Source organism: Natrix helvetica (assembly GCF_964273705.1).
Source record: "Natrix helvetica genome assembly, chromosome: 4".
Classification (NCBI taxonomy): Eukaryota; Metazoa; Chordata; class Lepidosauria; order Squamata; family Natricidae; genus Natrix; species Natrix helvetica.
In genome coordinates this window covers 152,341,616-152,360,308 of record NC_138550.1, presented here as the reverse complement: position 1 = coordinate 152,360,308, position 18,693 = coordinate 152,341,616, and positions in this window count along the sequence as shown.

The following is an 18,693-nucleotide window of genomic DNA, read 5'->3' as shown; positions in this document are numbered from 1 at the left end:
TGAACCAATAGTGGAATTCAGGCCTGGGTCACAGAACTGGCAGCAACTCAGGCCTCCCACGCCCTGAACCGGTTCCCTCGCCGCTGCTGGGCCACCGCCATTTTGAATTTTAGTGGCTGTGCATGCGCAGTTCAAATTGTTTTGCGCATGCACAAAGAACACTTTACATTGAATTTGCATGCCCAGGTTGCGAACCGATAATAAAACCTGCTCACCACATTATGTGGTATTCTGTCTTAAACCTTGGCTGTCAGCTTTCCAGCTAACAAGCTCAGTGTCTTTAACCCCTGAGCCATCACACTTGTGGATATCAAATTACTTTTATTCAAAACATGTCCTGAACATGTTTTGGTTCATCCTTTCCTTCGGTATACACACGCACCCCTATGAGATTTATCTTATTATTTTTCCCACTCATTCATGGCAAGCTGGTGAAACTAGAATTAAACAAGACATTGTCATTTGTTCATAAAGGGAACCATAAGCAATGCTCTGTTTGACAGTGAAATTTGGGCAAATTCTGTGTGCATTTTCACAAAGCGGTCTCAAAATATGTACCAGCTTATAGATTCTTTCTTACACTTTTATCATTAATAGCACAATCCTGTTCAACAAAATCCCACTCAGTACAATTTCTACTGTAAACAGAAATAGTATTACATCAAAACCACTAGTTATCACTTTGATTGCATTCTTATTTTAAGACTGGGAGAATATGATATTTCTGAAACTAAAATATAGTAGTTTCCATGGATTCTGATCATAATGTTTAAACATCTTGAAATTTCTAAAAGTTTTGAACATTTCTCTCCCTTCTGCTAGAAGAACAGATGTAATTGTTTCTATATTTCTATCTATATATATTTAGAAACAATTATATATTTAAAGTAAAGAACACGTACACATGTATCTTGTTTGCATAATTGCATGGCTTTATACTTAAGAATTCAAGAGCAAGTTTTTTGCCCAAATTTCCTTTACTTTTTTTTCAGCCCATCATTTATCTTCTTCTTCTGTTGTTGTTTTTCCTTCAGTTGACTTCTGTAGTTCCTCACGCTGAGATGCTAGAAGTTTGAGACATCCCAGTAATTCTTTTTTTAAAAATCTACTAGTTATATATCATTATCTTTATGGGGAAGATTGACTTGCCAATTATATAAAAATTAGGATGTGACATACAGTTTTGGAAACTTAATTTTCTGAAGGCAAAAGCAAAAATGTACTTGGAATAAGAGAGACAAAAATGTCTCTGAATGTTAGCTACCCTCCAAGGTTTAATTGGTAAATAAGCTATCTGTCTATCTTGTTTTTTGGCAATAACCTTAATCTGAGTTTTGAATTAAGGATGTAATTTAGTAGAAAACGAGAGGGTAGCATTTTGTTCAACCCCAAGCATTTCAGCAATTCCGTTTAAGAACTGAAAGAAGAGACTTTGCAATCAATCTATCAGAAGAAACCAATGAAATGAAAATGAAGTGATAATGTACTGTGGGATATTTAAGACAGAAATCCATCCGAAAATGATAGCTTACCATTCTCCAGTGGAGCCCCAACAAGACAAAACAGTCACTGCTGAGAACAAAATTACATACAGCTAATTTCATGATTGGAGCTGGTTTTCAAAACACACATAGAAGGCACCGAGATACCTACCACTCAACATCCTGCAGCAATCCAATGTTGGATATCAGGGAGGCATTTTGAATTGGAATTCTGTACCCCTGTATCCAAACCAATATCTGTTAGGATAACTCATTTTCATGGTACTCACAGTAGAATTTTCTATCTTCATCAACATTATCTTTTGTTTTAACAACTGCCTCAATTTCCTCAAAGTAGCCCAAATGAAGTTGAAAGTCTACATTATTAAAATCCAATATTGAGCCTCTGTAAAGGTGATTTATATCCAGAGATGTAGAGGTAACCTGATAGTGTTGGTATTGCATGGTGCACATTCAACACTGACTCCCGCTGTGGTCAAAAAAAATAGTTTGGTAGGGTTTTATAAACTGTGCAACAATTTTACAAACTGCACGAAAACATAATATTTCTGTTGGCAAAAACTGCTATCCCAAGTATAAAGAGTGATAGTTATGCCAGTCTGGCAATTTGTATGAGAACATCTATAAGGAGGGCAAATATATTTGTTGAATATATCTAGCCTGGCCTCTCTTCATTATTGCAAGTGAATATTGTAATCTGCAAGTGTTGGAACAGGCCTAGTGGCATGCTACCAATGCAGAGGTGGCATTCAGCCAGTTCTCTCTGGTTTGGGCGAACTGGTAGCGGCAGCTGTAGGAAGCTCCGCCCACCCACCCCGATGTAATGCGCAAGCACTACACATGAGCAGAAGGCGGTGTGCATGCACAGATGAGGTGTGTGCAAGAGAAGCGAGTGTGCGACTGAGCGCGCTCACATTTACAAACCGGTAGGGAAGGTAAGTGACTCCCACCTCTGTACCAATAAGCTAACAGTAAACAACAGCCTAATCATTAAGAACATTCCCACCAGCACTGACAAGGGAAGCCACTGAAATAAACAGAGAGCAAACTCTACTGTTTTCTAACAATGACTCTATTACCTAGTTCAGGAGTGTCCAAACTTGGCAACTTTAAGACTTGTGGACTTCAACTTCCAAATTTCCCCAGCCAGCTGGCTGGGGAATTCTGGGAGTTGAAGTCCACAAGTCTTAAAGTTGCCAAGTTTGGACACTCCTGAACTAGTTAGATAATAAACGTCTGCAAATAAGCAAGGAAGCTCAGAGAGCACCAAGGACCTCACAGTTCAACCCTGAGATGCAAATATTTTATTCTGTTGGAACTAGTAACATGATAGTGAGAAAACCATTTTCTCTGATGCAGTTAGATCAGAGCTGTCAAACTCCCATTCCTCTAGGCCAGATGCATCATGCGCTGGCCACACCCACGCCCGGTTTAGCAAAGGGGGGAGAAAGACATGATACGTCATATGATGCTGCTGTGATGACATGAGTTTGACACTCCTGAGTTAGATAATTTTATGTCCTGGGCTTAATAATCCCATTGAGAAGGGTAACATTGCTTTAGTTGGAAGGTGTATAGTATATAGTGTATAGTGAACTCCCCTCCATCATGTTGCTATTGGTAATCTTATGTTTTCAAAAAGAAGAAATAGAGGTAATCCTTGACTTACAACATTTCGTTTAGTGACCGTTCAAAGTTACATCACTGAAAAAAGTGACTTATGACCATTTTTCACACTTATGACCATTGCACCATCCCCATGATCACATGAATAAAATTAGAATGCTTGGGAAGTGGTTCACATTTATGATGGTTACAGTGTCCTGGGATCATGCGATCACCTTTTGTGATCTTCTGACAAGCAAATTTCAAGGGGGAAAGCCAGATTCACCTAGCAATCATATTGATTCACTTAACAAATGTGGCAAGAAAGGTCATAAAGTGGGGCAAAATTCACTGAACAACTGTCTCACTTAGCAACGTAAGTTTTGGGTTCAATTGTGGTTGTAAGTACTTGCCTGTACTTTAAGCATGTGAATATCTCAACTTTCAACTGAAATTGCTACTTTATACACAAATCATAGCAGTGGTTTCTTGCTTTTCCTTCACACCAAATTCACTAACGATTAGAAAGGGGTTTTCTGTTTTTTAAACTGAAAAATTAAAAAAAAAACTATACATATGTAATTGAAGGGACATCTTGAAGAAGCTCAAGTCACGTTATCATTGCACAATGGTGCAAATTTCAAAATCTGCATGCTCCTCTTGTGACATACGTGATGTAATCATATCTTATATCAGATGTTTGTGTCTACTCATGATTGCACAGCCAGAAGAAAAGAATCTGATATCAAATCTGCCCAATATCTAAAGAGAGACAAATTGAGCCTGGACTGCTTAACCAGCCACTTATATAGCAATAATAGATGAATATACAGTATATATCATTACATCTATGTTCTTTATAATGCTATCTATAGATAGCATTGTAAAGAGGAAATACATTTGATCCTTTAGTAAGAATCCTCCTTTAGGACTTTCCTATTAATCAACAGCCACTCTTACAATAACTGTTACTTATTAGAAGTTCTTGGATTGTTGTGTACCTGTTTAACTGTTCTAGAATAACCTGTCAAACAGAAGCTTAATATTCCTGTCTATAAAGTACCTTTACAAGTAAAAAGAAACATTGCAGGGATCACTGATACCTCCAATAGCCCCCATCTGCCATTTGAGGTATTGATACTAACCCTTTTTAAGATTCCTGGTTCCAAAGTGGTTATGTGTGATAGCAGGTCCTGAATTTCCACACCATTTGGGGAATCTTGTGAATTGGCTACCAATCACTGAGCTCTGTGAAATTAAAAGTACAGAAAATCAAATCCAGTAATGACCTTATCCAGACAACCAGAAGCTAATTTTTATCATGAGAATGTATGAAGAAGAGAGATGAGAAGAACCTCAGTGGCACAGTGATTAGAGTGCAAGCTATTTCTGCTGACTGCCGGCTGCCTGCAATTTGGCAGTTCAAATCCCACCAGGCTCAAGGTTGACTCAGCCTTCCATCCTTCCAGAGTGGGTAATGAGGACCCAGATTGTTGGGGGCAATATGCTGGTTCTGTAAACTGCTCAGAGAGGGCTGTAAAGCACTATAAAGCAGTATATAAGTCTAAGTGCTCTTGCTATGAGAATGCATTGGTCCATCTCAATGAATGGAGCATGCACTTCCTAAGTGGCTCTCTTTTAGCTTCTGTTGATATAAGAAGGATAATCCTGGGACTCCTTAATGCAGAACATGTGTTCATTATAATGCTGGGCTTTGTTACCCAGAATTATGAAAGGTTCTTGATTTGATGGCGGCCTTATGCTGTGACATACTTAAGAGTTTAGAAATGCGAAGAATAAAAATAATACACCGCCCCGAGTCCCTTTTTGGGAGAGCGGGCGGTTTAGAAATGCGAAGAATAGAATAAATAATAAGTAATACTCAATCCAAAAATAGCTCCAGCGATGCCTGCCAAATTGCTATAGAAAATAAATATTTTGAAGGTAAGGCTTCCTCTGCCAGTTTTTCAATCTGATCACTGATCGCATTCATTTCTGTGAATGTGTGTGTATGTTAACTGGTCTACAGGAAACTATTTCTGCTATGTTTTCAACAAGGAGATTGTTCTTCAAAGCTCAACTATTTATCAAGCCTTCTCCGGAATCTCTGGGATAAAACCATTCCTGGTGTTTGGTTGGTTGGTTGGTTGGTTGGTTGGTTTGGTTTCCCTTGCTGTCTCTTTAAACTGTTCCTTTCTCCCTTTTTTTCTCTTTTGCTTAAAATGCCTACCAGCTCTCCAAGTTTGTAGCTCTGTGAAGAGAGTTGCAAGCCAGCGATAGCAGAAGATACACACTAATTCAGAAGCGATAGGCTGCAGACATGACAATAATTTTAAGCACCACTATTAAGCTGATAAATAGCCAGGGAGGAGCAAAGATTGGAGGAAAACGTTAAAAAAAATTGGCAGGACATGAGTTGATGGGGATCAGCAAGGTTATTGAGTATTTGGCCCATCTCATGCATTTTCCAGCCATCTATCTCCCTGTTGGAAATGTAAAGTAAATATGTAGTAGGCATTAGGTAATCTTACAGCACACTGTTTTTGGCAGCTGCTTTGACTCCGGTGCTTGTATCAGTTGGGGGGCTAAATTGGAGAGGCCTACACACTCCCCCGCTCCGAATTTAAGCCTTTTAAACATTCTACAATATGTTATCACTTCATTTTCATTTCACTGGTTGCTTCTGACAGCAGATTAGGAGGGGGCTGGCTCCAGAATGGATTTCCTTCCTCCCATATCCCCTCTGCAAATCTGTCTGAATGTTTGGGATTAGTGGTGGTGATAGGGAACGCTTTAAAACGTTTCTCTTATTTCTCATTTTTTCCATGATTGGATATTCTAAAAACTCATGAGGAAAAAGTAATGCATGTCATTCTTTGTTTGTTTGTTTGCTACGCGATGCTTTGTGGGTCTGTTCAATAACAGAATCCAGTGAATTTAACAGAGATTATTCCCAATTAAATTTCATAGGATTAATTTGTTAAATTTATATCTAGATTTTCCTCTAGGATCCAAGAGCATGTCAGCTTCCAGTTCTGCAAGAAACTGTTCCAGAATCACTCCTAGCCTTTCGTAAATTAGGGTAGATTTGAGCATTGATCTCCCTGGCATTTCAAGTCAATGACATATGTCAAAATTCAGCCCAGAGTAATATGAAACTACTGATTTGTTCTGTAAATCTTCCACTCTTCCAGTTGCTGTGCCAACTCTATCTCTATCTTCATGAATACTGCTTCTTAGCTGTTTCCTCACTCATGAATTTCTCTTGGTCCTGGTTGCTACTTCTTTCTTTGTTCCTTGTTGTTGTTAGTTGCAACCCATCACAACCCCATGGACAATGTTCCTCCAGGCTTCCTGTCCTCTACCATCCTCATGCCTACTGTTTCGGTGACTCCATCCAGCCACCTTGTTCTCTGTCATCCCATTCTTCTTTTGCCCTCAATCTTTCCCAGCATTAGGCTTTTCTGCAGGGAGTCCTTCCTTCTCATTAGGTGGCCAAAGTATTTAAGTTTCATCTTCAGGATCTGGCCTTCTAAAGAGCAGTCAGGGTTGATCTCCTCTAGAACTGACCGGTTTGATCGCCTTGAAGTCCAAGTGACTCGCAGGAGTCTTTTCCAGTACCATAGTTCAAAAGCCTCAATTCTTTGGCGTTCAGCTTTTCTTTGTTCCTACTTTTACATTATTTGTTAGATTTAATTCCCATTTTTCGAATGTTACGGTGACATACATAATGGTGTTCACAGGGAGTTTTATCTGAGCTAGTTTGAGGTGAGAGAAATGGTCTCAAGCCATCTGGTGAACTTCTATGGTTGGGCATGATCCTGAAGTGTGCTAATCCAATATCCTTTATAGGACATTGAAAGACTTGAGGAAGGAATATTTTAAGGAAAGAATTCGTGGTAGATTTTCTACAGAAGCTAAAGTTGTACCAACTCAACATTGAGTGATGTCTTGTCCAAGGTTGAGTGATGGGGCTCATTATGGGATTCTCCCCTGGATTTTTTTTCTTTATATTTTTTACACTGAATCAGTGGGAATGAAAATAACTGGGTCATTGTTAAGTTAGAATGGCAAAATAATCAACCAGCAACCTCATAGGGAACAGAGCTTTGGATCTAATTAATTTATGGGCATATTGGACCTATTCTGGACCTAAACACAGAATCCATTTAAGCCAGCAGCCAGCTGTGTTAGATTTGAGGATTTTACTATGGAATGCTTGATACTGTTTTCCAAAAAAATGGGTAGCATTATAACAAAAAGATTGACTAAGAACAAAACATATATTTTGATACTGCTTGATTGTTATTACATTTATTAAATGCAGTCAGTATGATTAATTCTTCAGTATTTAAGAATTCCCTGTCACATTTAACATTATTCTGGAAGGGTTCTGGAATACACTTCGGTGATAACATAGAGCCCTACAATCACCATTGACGTATTTTTTTAAAGCCAAAACTATTTCTGATGTATTACAGTGAATTGACAGCAAAGTTTGTATGCAGAATAGAGCTTTCACTCTACTTGGTCCCTTCGGGCTAACCTTTGATGGCAGTTCGAGTAACGTTCTTACTTTATAGAGACCTTTCTCAAATCATCCAAGGTGATTTACTGAAGATAAGACGCCACTGAAAGTGCTTTTCAAAAACCTTAAGGAGAAGGTGAAACACAGCTCTTAGCATTTCTAGCAGAAAAAAAGTAATGAGGTCTCTAACATGTGTAGAAACAAGACAGTTTTCCTAATTTTTTAATTGTAAGTAACCCAGAGTTGGTTACAATTGAGATGGAGAGCTATACAAATTGGATAGATGGATGGATGGATGGATGGATGGATGGATGGATGGATGGATGGATCGACGGACGAACAAACAAACAAACAAACAAACAAACATGTAATGAAAAAGTGACACATAGACATAGTGTAAATTTAAACCTTTCCTGGAACTATGGAAAGAAGTGAAAAATTCAGAGTTGGGGTGGAAGAAGTCTGAAAACTCATTGTGGCAGCTACAACATCACAATCAAAACCCTACCCCTTTTACATCCATTATAATGCTCCTTTTATGTGCATTGTGTGATGTTTATCAGAAAGAGTCAAAGTTTGCCATATTGACATTTTTGGACACCTTTCCCAAAAATGCACTTTTAGTTAGAAACATATACAAGTAGCCCTTGCTTAATGAAAAGCACTTTCTGGCAAAAAATAACTAGATAAAAGCATTAATGATCATGTCATTTGCTTAATAACCATCACAAAGAAGGTTGTAAAATTGGAATGGTAACATGGGTGCCTTGATGTATGACCATCATGACTTACAATGGAAATGTAGGGTTCTGTTATGTCATAAATTGAGAACTACCTGTACTTGCTACCAATGCATACAATTACCTAGCCCCCGAACAACTTCCCAAAATGTGATGTAATTATACACACTTTGAAATATAGATACACATAATAGTAAAATGACAACATTCTTTATTATCCATTCAAAGGGTTATGTTCAACATCCAATGTGGTCCCAGTCCAACCTATTGCCATCATTTTACACTCCCCTCTACCTTTTAACAAATGCACAAATAGAGGATAGTTATAAGAAGAACACTTAGACTTATACACTGGTTCATAGTGCTTTTATATTCCTCTCTAAGCGGTTTACAGAGTCAGCATATTGGCTCCAATAATTTGGCTCCTCATTTTACAGACCTTGGAACGATGGAAGGCTGAGTCAACCTTGAGCCATTGAGAATTGAACTGCTGGCGGTAGACAGAATCAGCCTGCAATATTGCATTCTAACCATTGTGCCACCACAGATAAACATATTATTAAGTCAGATGTGGCTATTTTAAATTTATTATGTTTTTAACACAGATTTTTTCTTTATTTTCCTTCTTGTACTTTCCCCAGTTTATTTCTAGAAGGAAGCCAGAATACAAAAATCAGGTTAGCTTCTAACATGGGAATTTCGCTTTTTCGCCAAAGTTAACTTACTATTAACTGCACCCATTCAAACTTCATTTTAAATCCTAAAGTAGAAATTGCAATGCCAACCTGTGGTAGAGAGGCAACTTTAAAAGTTAACCATAAATCCTAAAAGTTAAGCATAAATTCCAAAGGACTTCCCACCTCCTTTCTGAAACTGAAAAATCAGAAGCACCGATTTTTCTTGGCTGCATCTTTTTTTACTGATAAAAAAGTACTATGTTTCATAATTTTGCCTGGGGATCCATTAGAAAAGCATATTCCCCAGTGCATCAGGGTAACTCACACAGTTCAAGTCATAATCATCCAGCTTCATTTTGGTTGATTCAGTTCAACCAAACTTAAAACAAAAGGTCTTCAAAAGAAAAGCAAAACATCTTCAGAAGTAAAACATCTTCAAAAGGGGAAAAAAACAAGAAAGCCCAGTTGCCTCATGAAAAAGCACCTTTGGAACAACCATGACCTGGATGACTGAGAATATCTACAGACGTTTAACCAAATTCAGAGGCTTATCAGTTAGAACAAGGTAGGCATCCTTACTGTGGGTTGGAGAGGAAAGCCTCACCATGAACAATCAGTAACACAAAGTTGGCAAGGCTGCATGATATGTGGTTGGGACTGGGTCTCATCACTTTCCTCCATATCTGTGGAGAGAGTTGGCATTTAGTATTTCGTTTACTTTATTGTCATTGCACATCGTACAATGAAATTAAATGCCTTCTTCAACATAGATTATAACTATAAAAACACAAACACACAGTCTTTACATGCTATATAACTGAAATTGAAAACCTAATATTGCCTTAATATTGCACTTAGAATTCAATATAGTTATTGCCCTGGGACAGAAGCTGTTTTTCAGCCTATTTGTCCTTATTTTGTTTTTATTTTGTTTTTATTATCCTGTACCGTCTGCCAGGTGGTAATAGTTCAAAAAAAGGGTGCCCAGGATGAGATGGATCTTTAAGTATGTTTTGAACTTTCTTAAGGCAACAGGAGCTATAAAGCTCTTCCAAAGAGGGGAGAGAACAACCAATGACTCTCTGGGCAATGACGTTAACCGTCCGGAACGCTGTCCTATGTGCTACTGTGCAATTGGCAAACCATACACAGGTGCAATAAAGCATTTTCCTTAAAAACAAAACAAAACTGTATTAGCTATGCTCTGGGGCTTGCATGGTGCTTTTGTAAGTTTCTTTAACATGGTGTGAAAAGGCACAATTACCATTATGATCACAGAAGCTCTGCAATTCATAAAGAGGGTTTTGAAGCTTGGTGTCAAAAGATCAGGGTTGCCCAACTTTCAAATAGGAACTAAGTGAAGCATCTACCTGAAAATACTCTATTTTGATCGTTGACCAGATTTAGCATCAAAGCAACTAAGAGTATTCAAATAAGATTGGTGAGCTAAATCAATGTTAAGAGTAAAATAAGGAAAGTAAAGATAATTTTAAAATGTAATCAAATTGAACTGTTCCTGGTCTTCACAGTATGGCATTGCAGAATTTTTAAAGATACCATCACACTAGAGCATCTCTGTTTAAAGATCTCTAGTGAAAGAGAACTTAACCATCATTTCTCATGATAAGCATAACCAGATCCTTTAACCGTTTATCATTGGACTTGGTTCCTAAAATCATGGTAGCTTTCCTCTGAATTATCACTGTTCCACTTAAAGAGCCATGGCACAGTGGTTAGAATGCAGTACTGCAGGCTACGTCTACTGACTGCTGGCTGACTGCAATTTGGCAGTTCAAATCTCACCAGGCTCAAGGTTGACTCAAGCCTTCCATCCTTCCGGGGTCAGTAAAATGAGGACCCAGATTTTTGGGAGCGATATTCTGACTCTGTAAACCACTTAGAGAGGATTGCAAAGCACTGTAAAGCAGAATATAAGTGTAAGTGCTATTGCTATTGCTAAAGTGCATAAATATTGTTAATTTTTAAAAAGAGATTGGGATTGTATCAAAAGTTGTTCAAAATAAATCCAGAAAAAGACAGCCAAAATGATTTATAAATCATTTTGATTTATAAATGATTTATTAGGTCAAGCATGTTACATTTACAGGTAGTTTTCAACGTACGGCCACAGTTGAACCCAACATTACTGTTGCTAAACAAGACAGTTGTTAAGGGAGTTTGGAACCATTTTATGACCTTTCTTGCCACAGTTGTTAAGTGAATCACTGCAGTTGTTAAATTAGTAACATGGTTGTGAAGTAAATCTGGTTTCAGTCAACTTGGCTTGTCACAAAAGATGATTACTTGATCCCAGGGCCCTGCAATCATCATATGTGTCAGTTACCAAGCATCTGAATGTTGATCATGTGATCATGGGGACATGTGACATATGGTTTTGATGATTAGAAAAGATTAGAGATAGACAGTTAATACGATATAATGTGGTGCTAGGGATTCAAACCACCCAATTGCTGACCTTTCTATCTAAACCACTGTGCTACTGCGCCCCTGTATTCATGATTTTAGTCACCACTTATTTCTTTTAAAAGTAATGATTTGCTATACATAAATATACATTGGTCACCACGATGTAAAAAAAATGTGGAGACTCTAGAAAAAGTACAGAGAAGTGCAACAAAGATGATTAGGGGACTGGAGACTAAAACATATGAAGAACGGTTGCAGGAACTGGGTATGTCTAGTTTAATGAAAAGAAGGTCTAGGAGAGACATGACAGCAGTGTTCCAATATCTCAAGGGTTGCCACAAAGAAGAGGGAGTCAAACTATTCTCCAGGGCATCTGAATGTAGAACAAGAAGCAATGGGTGGAAACGAATCAAGGAGAGAAGCAACTTAGAACTGAGGAGAAATTTCCTGACAGTTAGAACAATTAATCAGTGGAACAGCTTGCCTCCAGAAGTTGTGAATGCCCCAACACTGGAAGTCTTTAAGAAGATGCTGGATAGCCATTTGTCTGAAATGGTATAGGGTTTCCTGCTAGGCAGGGGGTTGGACTAGAAGACCTCCAAGGTCCCTTCCAACTCTGCTATTGTATTGATTGTATATCATTATTTCTTTTTTTTAAGGAGACAATAAAAAATTAAACAATAGGAATCACATTAAAAATGCATTCTTTTCTTCTCCAATAAAAAACAACAACACCCAAGCTACAAATATGCAAAGTTTTCATAGTACCTAGTAGTATTTTATATAGCTTGGCATTATGCAATATCTAAGAGGAGGAAAGTTGAAGGAAGAGGCAGAGGGTTTAATTCTGGCTGCACAAAACCAAGCCTTAAGAACAAATGCATAAAAAGCCAGAATAAAGGTAGCAACAGGCTGCCAGTGTCACCTCTGCAAAGAAGTTGAAGAAACAGTGGACCACCTGGTTAGCTGCTGAAAGAACTGCATGGACTGACTAAAAACAATGGCATGACAAAGTAGCAACAATGTCACATTGGAATATCTGCAAGAAATACCATTTGCTTGCAAGCAAAAGCTGGTGGGATCATAAATTAGAAAAAGTAATAGAAAATGAAGACATTAAAATGCTCTGGGACTTTAGAATTTAAACCAACAGGGGCCTGATGCATAATATGCCAGACTTAAGAATTTAAGACAAAAAAAGTCTGGATAATGGATATGACAGTACCTGGAGACAGCAGAAGGGAAGAGAAGGAGCTGGAGAACATTACAAAATACAAAGACCTGCAAATTGAAAGAGTACAACGCAGCAAAAGCAAGCAAATGTAGTAAACCAATAGTAATAGGCACCTTGGGTGCAATTTCAAAACAACTAAAGCAGGACTTGAATACATCCACACTGACAAATTCACCATCAGTCGATTGCAAAAGGCAGCTTTACTCAGAACAGCTTGCATCCTGCAATGATATCTCTACATCCCCCCCACCCTGCCCCCCCAAAAATCATCCTTGTCTGCCTATCCCAGATCCTTGGGAGGAACTCAATAGATGGATAAAAATGCCAAATCCAGTCTGAACATCCGGCTGGCAGTGCGATGAACCATAATAATAAATACCTGTGCAGTTTTGTGAAGAGCAGCAGATTTTATTAGAATGACATTGGGTTCATTATGAACGCCTACTGTAGACTTAGCTCAGCTCATGTAAAATCAATTGACCTCCTTCCAAGGCAAGTCTTAATGATTGATTAGCTCAGGGGGGAGAATCTGCAGTTAAAAAGAGGAAATTGATCCACTCTTAATTGGAATCACAAAGTCCCCGTTGCTGTTTCTGATGCCCAGTACAGAAAAATGAACACTTTAATAAATTGTATGTATGGCTTGTCCCTGGTAATCATTCCAGATGCTTTGAATACTTGGCAATTGCACTTAATTAATTTTCAGAATTGAAAACCCACAACAGATTTTGATAAGGATTTGCTTCATGATTATAAAGGGAGAACCTGAAAAATATGTTTTTGATAGAATTGTTCCTTGAAGTAAAACCCACCGATATATTGGTCTTAACACGTGTTGAATTAGTTCAGGTGCTCATAATTTCTCAAGTTCACACCTTCTCCTGATCCAAGGACACTTAGAGGAGAGAGGAGACAGGCACAATGATAGACTACTCACGAGCAGGCGACCTTGCCTCTCATGAAGGGCTGCTCTGGTGTTGTCTACTTAATCCTGCCCTGAGGACTTGGTGCTGGAGCAAGATGCCCAGTTCCTTGTCTTGTATGTTGGTTCCACATCGTATCCTGATCCATCTGAATTGTAGACTGCTTTCCTGGACTTTCTTTGTGCTCATTGAACTTGACTACCCACAAAGTGGTGGGGGGTGGGGGGGCTTAAAAAATTTCAGGATTGAATTTTAAATGCAAATTAATTTGCATTTATTTAAATTTAGAATTTTTTGTATAAAATGAAGTAATATTAGTTATAGTCAAATAAATGATTAACAATGCTAATAATGTATACATATATACTAGATTGATGATATGAGATTTTATATAATTTGTAAGTGAGGACTATGGAGAGGATGCACAAAAGTTTTGTAACCAAAGAGAAACAATTTTATAAAACATGGGACTTATCTTATCAATGGCTAGACAAAAAAATATGGAAGTGAAATATGCTAGGGAATTTTATAAAGATGTATTACTACTGGATGGATTTAGGATGACGTAATGAAATGCCACAATATAAATTTACTCAAAATTTAGAATATCTCACATAAAATGAAGTAATAATAGTTATAGTCAAATAAAAGTTTAACAATGATAATAATTGTATACATATATATATCAGATTGATAATACGAGATTCTATATAAATTCTAAGTGAGGATGTACAAAAGTTTTGTAACCAATCGACACACTGTACAAAACTGGAAGATGGGTTTATGTTTTATGTTTGTCTGTGCTTCTTTGTTTAAAAATTTTTAAAAAAAGTTTTATATAAAAAAATCAGGATTGGGTTCTCTGCCTGGTTGCTGGTGGGCGCGGCCATGTGTGGGTGTGGCCTAGTTGGCCTCCTGCACCACAGCAAAGGGCCATTTTCACCTTCCCCAGGCTCCGGTGGCTTTCTTTGAGCCTCTGGGAGGGTGAAAACTGCCTCCCCAGGGCTCTGGAGGCCTTCTGGGTGGCCCATTTTCCCCCTCCCTCTGCATGGGTCCTGCAGTTACCTCACATCCAAAACTGGCCGCGTGGAGACTCCTGGGAGGGGAGGGCTGGGCTGGGCCAGCCAAGGTGGGGATTTGGAGATTCTCCGAATCAGCCATAATGTTAGCTACATGTTCTCCCGAACCCAGGCAAACCCATAGTAGCCCACCCCTGGTTACCCAGTGACATTTGCCATGCTGAACTTGTAATCTGGAGATGTGCAATGGGGGAGTACTTTCTGAGGAACTATTTGGGGAATTTGAATAAACACCTCTTGCTATAACTGCACTTGGGATGGGAGTAGGGCAGCATACATACCTATATGCATATGTATTGAGACACACATACAAACTACTATACATTGTTGTGCACCACCCAGAGTCTCCTTGAGTGAGATGGGCAGCTATGTAAAGTGTATGTGCAAATGTTACCTAGCTTGATAAAGAAACATCTGCAGTGAAATAGCCAAGCTCAGAGAGCACCAAGAACTCAGAAATCCTCAGCTATGCATTTTCTCCACTATTGGAAGAATTTATTTTCATTTCAGGAAAGCTTTTGATGAAGCATTTTGTGTCAAGCAAGATAGTCGCATGTCAACTGGATGACATGATACTAAGTAGATATATAACTGGAATAAAATTATGCTCAAGTGGTACTCAATACTTCCTCATCAAACCAAATTGAGTGGCTGCCACGAGGTCCAATCTTATCTCTGTTCCTTTGAGCAATTTTAATAATGTTTTAGATAAGGAACTGAAGCAAATCATAATCAGATTTGAAAATGATACATGAAGAAAAGAGAGGAGAGGAGAGGAGAGGACTTTGTAGGCCATCTAGTCCAACCCCCTTGCTCAAGCAGAAGACCCTATACCACAGATGGGTTCCTACCAGTTCGGCCATCTTGTTTTTTTGCTTCTGCACAGGCACATCTTTTTTTAGTACTCTGTGTGTACAGCACATCTCTAAGCAAAACAGCAGTAGTAGTAGTAGCCAGAACTCACCCCTGCCCTATACAATTTCTGATAGATAGAAGAAACAGACAGCTTCTTCTTGAAAGCTTCCAGTGATGAAGCAGCTACAACTTTTGAAGGAAAGCTGTTCCATTGGTTGATTGTTCTCACTGTTCGAAAATGTCTCATTTCTAGGTTGTATCTCTCCATCTGTTTATATCCACTGTTCCTTGTCTGGCATTTGGGTACTTTGGAAAATAGGTTGCCCCCCTCTGTGACAGCCCCTCAAATATTGGGACACCGCTGTCATGTCTCCTCTGTCTCTTCTCTTCACTAGACTAGCCATGCCCAGTTCCTGCAATTGTTCTTTATGTGTTTTAGTCTCCAGTCCCCTAATCATCTTTGTTGCTCTGCTCTGCACTCTTCTTAATAAGCTTTAGGAAAGTAACAAAGTTCAAAATTATCTAGCAAGTTAGAGAAATGGATTGAGAAGAACAGAATTACAGTATATTTAAGAGAACATATGTAGTCAATTTAGCAAACAAAAATCAAAGGCACACCTTGATTCCAGGAATAGTGATTCCTGGTTGGGCAATAGTTATTTATGAAAAAGACATTGGAATTTTAGCTAGCTACAAAGATGCTACAGCAGTTTGTTGTGGCTAGGGGGGAAAAACAAATGCAACTTTAGACCAATAAAAAAATATCCAAATTGTTTCAGTTTACTCTAAGTTGGTCAAATCTCATCTTAATGCAGCTTTTGGACTTGGTCCTATGAGAAGATTTCAAATGAACTGAAAATGTTCAGACAGACTCTGTGAGGATTAACAAGGAACAAGAAAGCAGACTTTGTGAAGAAGGATGAAAAGCACAGGGAATGTTTCTCTTGAGAAGAGAATTTTCCAAAGCACCTGAAAGCAGGACAAGAAGAAACTAAGCAAGGAGAGAAGCAAGCTAAAACGAAGGAGAAATTTCCTGACAGTTAGAACAATTAATCAGTGGAATGGCTTGCCTTCAGAAGTTGTGGATGCTCCAACATTGGATATTTTTAATTAAAAAAATGGACAGCCATTTTTCTGAAATGATATAGCCTTTACTGTTTGAACAGGGGGTTGGACTAGAAGACCATCAAGGTCCCTTCCAACTTATTCTGTTATGATAGTTCTTGGAAGCGCCTGAAGAAACTTCATACAGAATAAAGTGCTTTCATCGTTCCAGATTGTAGCACACAGAATGGTAGACTGAAGATTCAGGAGTGTAGATTCCAACTGAATATTACAAAAATAAAAATAAAAATCCTAACATTAAGGGCAGTTTAACATTGTAATCAATTATGCAGGAGGCGGATATGTTTAACCATCTCTCAGGGATGTTTTAATTTTTATCCCTGTACTAAGCATCGGTTGACCTAAATGGCCCCTTTCTACACTGTAGTCTATAAAATCGATGCAGAAGTTAATAGGAAAATAATATGCATTTGTTTCAGTTGTTTTTGCTCAGATTTAGTTACAGCAGCAAGTGAGGGCTAACAGCATCTTTAAAAGGGTGCCATCGGAAGGGCAGCAAAGTGTCAGTTATTTAGATAATTAGTCTGTTTGGAACTGTACAGAGGTTACCCATGAAAAATGCCTGCTTTAAGTCTCAAAATGTCCTTGGCTATCTTTGTCCTGGACTCTGTACAACAAGTTGAGTAACAATCAAGTGATAATTGCTTGAAAATAAATTATTCTGTCAAAAGGCTCTTAGTCACAAAGGCATGCTGTTTTATCAGCACAAACAACTAATAACGACAACAGAAGAGTTCTCAACATTTGTTGACACCGGTGGATTTTTTTTCTTAATGGGTGTGATTCAGACTGAGTCAGTCTTTTGAGCCAACTCATCTTAAAACTCATTAGGTCTACTTAATTCTTTCACTAGTTTTTTTTTTCTCTTCCTATCAAGGAGGGCTCTTTTGAAATCAGCTCAGATAAATATTCCAATTGTTATATTTTCTTATAACAATTTCAAAAAAAATACTTTTCAGTCTCTTTCCTGCGTCTGCATTAAAACAAATTGATCATTATAGCTTCTCACCATGATGATGATGATGATGATGATCTTCTTCTTCTTCTTCTTCTTCTTCTTCTTCTTCTTCTTCTTCTTCTTCTTCTTCTTCTTCTTCTTCTTCCTCCTCCTCCTCCTCCTCCTCCTCATCCTCCTCCTCCTCCTCTTCTTCCTGCAGGTATATATATTCCCACATGTACGGGGTCTGCTTTTTGGATGATTGAACACCATTTTGCATGGTCAACTCTGTCTCCAGGGTGTAGGCAATTGGCTTTCATATCTTTGTTGATGGTGTCTTGCAATCTCTGTGTTGGATGCCTGTGAGGTCACCAGCCATTGACTTCTAGTTGATAGGCAGTTTTGGCAATGGTGGAAGTTGCTGCTCTCTGGACATGTCCATACTAGAGGAACCGGCCTTTTCTCATCTTCTCTATAATTGGTGCCACACCAAAATGCTGTCGAATGGTGTCATGTGTGATGTGGTCAAGAAGGGAGATGCCCAATATCCAACAGACATTCTCATTTTCATGGCATGGTCCCTGTTGTTACTGCCCAGCATTCAGTGCCATACAATGCAACAGGGCAGATGTTGTCTTGTAAATATTATATTTAAGATGGGTTGGCATTCATCTGTCATATAGCACACTGGTGAGTATCAACACATCCAGGCTGCATTCACCCTTGCTGGCACCTTGCCATTGATTTTGCCATTGTCTAGGAGTCTGGAATCCCAGATACCGAAAAAGCTTCTCACCATGATCTAAACAAATAAGTAAAACAAATAGGTAAACAAATCAAAGAGCAGCCTCAATGAAAAAAAATGAACTCTTCAAATCAAATATAATTTAATCAATACTTCTACAAAAGTTGCTAATTCTTATGCAATTATATTGGAGTGTAATTGTGATCAGAAAGCAAAGGAATTAAATTCACCCTGGTTTGAATCAGTTAGCCATGCTTCAGCAAATTAGTTTTAATATAAATCTATTAATATAAGTGATTATTATTGTTCACATTTT